The 2,482-nt window shown below is 51.6% G+C and overlaps 1 pseudogene; it reads left to right on the forward strand.

Moving 5' to 3' along the window:
- The window catches only part of LOC119089321 (sodium/potassium-transporting ATPase subunit alpha-like), an 11,531-nt pseudogene that overhangs the window by 6,694 nt on the left and 2,355 nt on the right, over positions 1-2,482 (forward strand).

A 2,482-nucleotide genomic window follows, 5' to 3' on the forward strand; every position in this document is an offset into this window, starting at 1 on the left:
TAAAACATAGCTGCGCCTTCTTCAGCGTATAAGGATTTGTTCTCCGGGACCTCCAGCGGACAGAAAAGTGCGACGAAGCACCTGGTGAAGGCGTTTGCAAATTGTCATGTCATCCCGACACTGTCCGGCACGAAGGCCCATTAATTCGACGGGAAACGGCCCATGTCACGATTCCTATGTACACAATACGCTTTGACTTCAAACGAGAAAGACTGAGCCGTGAAGAGCATAGACGTTGCAACATAGTGCATTGTAACCGGCGTTGAGATGAAACACAGTCGCACTTTTCGTGATACTTTGGGCACCATGTACTAAAAGTATGCACGGGTCCGAGGTCCCGCATGTCGTCGATGATAATTCTCCCGTGTCATTCCCAAGGGCAACCTAATTTTGAGGTGAAAGCTATTGAACCAGAAGCCCGCGTACGCTGCATGTCAGTGCACTGCTGCCCGCAAAGAATCAGAAACTAATGCTGCAACGCAGCGAGGAAATCTAGTTTCACAATTTTGCATGGGCTACTGGCTTCGTATGTTTTACTCTTGGGTCATCTCTTCCACCGTAACGTTCACTTCTGCTATTATCTCGCGCGTTCCATGGCGCAAAATGCATCTTACTGGCCCTTGTTGCAGCCGCGCTACGCTGGATTCTCAAGAACTCATCGAATGAAGGCCTGTTCGGTGAAGGGGACGTACGGGCCTGGGATGTCATCCACTCGGCAGGCTGAAAGCCAATCCAGATGTACTGCTATCTCTGGGACATTGCTTCACCCGATCTGCGTGGAAGATGCTCCTGGATTGGGTGGACCAGTTCGATGAAGAATGTGATTGGTTGTGTGGTTGTGGGGGGGGGGACCACCTGATTGGTGCCTCCGTGCAATGTGGTGTGTGTGAAATGTGGTTCAGCACGAGCTGTTCTGTTGGTCATGTCATGGGTATGGGTGCATGTATCTGTTCACTGTGCAAGTAGCGGTAGTTTCTCCCCAGAGCATAGGCTGCCTTGAGTGGCAAGTAACCGTCTTCTTTTGGACTTCAGATAATTGCTACATTGTTTTAAGCTGGCCATATCACATGCAGTACGGCGACCTACCCTAGCCGTCGGTATGTCGTCATGGATTTGTGAATGCCATGGCAGCATGGGTGCACTTGTGTTTGGGGGCAGCGTATTGGTTAATTATGCGTAGCTGTACATAGTTACGTTACAGTGGGTCGATGAACAGTTACTTTCTTTTGGCGCCAAACATGATGTCCTTACGTTCGGATGTGGTGTCATGTCGTTGTCCTGGCTTGTTGTGACACGCTTGACCAGCGGACGGTGGACGCGTGGCTTTAGCTGTCATTTCCGTTGTAATATGCATATGCGTTTTATACATTATGCTTACATATGTGGGTTATAAATTATTACTTACATACGCCTTTTATGTATTACATTTTATGCACATATGCAATATATAATAAGCAATAGATGTGTTGTGTCCAGATTGTCACCCTACGATGAAGCAGTCGTTTTCTGGTAACCACAACATTGGCGTCCAGATAGACGCGATGCATTCAGACGGCAGATGATTTGGCTAGCTGTTGTGGCTGCAAGCCTAAGAGAGCTACTGTTGGGCACTGTGGGACACTGACCGCCACAAGGGCTTCTCGTTGTCGCAGGGGTCCAGACCAATGCAATCCTCGGACTCGGCCTCATCCATCCTTGGGAAGCGGGCTCTCAGGGCTCAGACCGGCACGAAAACAACTGTTCGGTGTTGGTGATGTCTTGCTGAAATAGGGGCCCACATTGCCCTAGGGGTCCCCAATCGGTGGAAGAGACGTTCTGACTGATATTTGAGGCTACGGCGCTACCAACGGAGAGTCGTAACCCACAGCCAGCACTTTGGCCCTTCTGCCTTCCGCCCAGGCCCTTGAGCTTTGGTACCAGGGTCTTCGGATCCCCTCGAACACGGCTCTTGACGGTCTCGGGGCACCTTCCCAACGCGGGACCTTATGTCAGGCACTTCGGGACCCTGGGCGACATAGGAAGCCCGGCTTTGCCGTTGCTTTAGAAATGGGTCTTCAGACCTAGACTACCGAGGAGCCGGATGTTTGGTTCTGGTGGTGCCAAACCGACCGACTGGCTCTTATCGACACAGGGGTCCCCTGCAATCGATACAAAGAGCCCTCTGACTGGTATTTGCAAGCCCATCCAGCAGCGTCAGGCACCTTAGTGCGACCCCCAGTCAGACCTTCTGGCACTCAAAACGGGCCCTCAATCGTCGATACCAAGGGCTCTGAGCGAGCCCTTGGGGATCCTAAGGGAGGGGGTGGGGGCGTGCTATCTGTGCCGCCGCTGTCTGTGCCACGGGGTATCATTGTGTGAGATTATTCAAGTGGTACGCAGGTTTTACAATTATGATACTAAAAACTGCAGGGCAAGGCAATCCTCGGGCTCGGCCTCTGATGCCGCTGTTTCCCTTTTGTCCAGTTCCCACGCAACCTAGGGT

This window comes from Pollicipes pollicipes, unplaced genomic scaffold (genome assembly GCF_011947565.3).
Source record: "Pollicipes pollicipes isolate AB1234 unplaced genomic scaffold, Ppol_2.1 Scaffold_3087;HRSCAF=3621_pilon_pilon_pilon, whole genome shotgun sequence".
NCBI classification, from domain to species: Eukaryota; Metazoa; Arthropoda; class Thecostraca; order Pollicipedomorpha; family Pollicipedidae; genus Pollicipes; species Pollicipes pollicipes.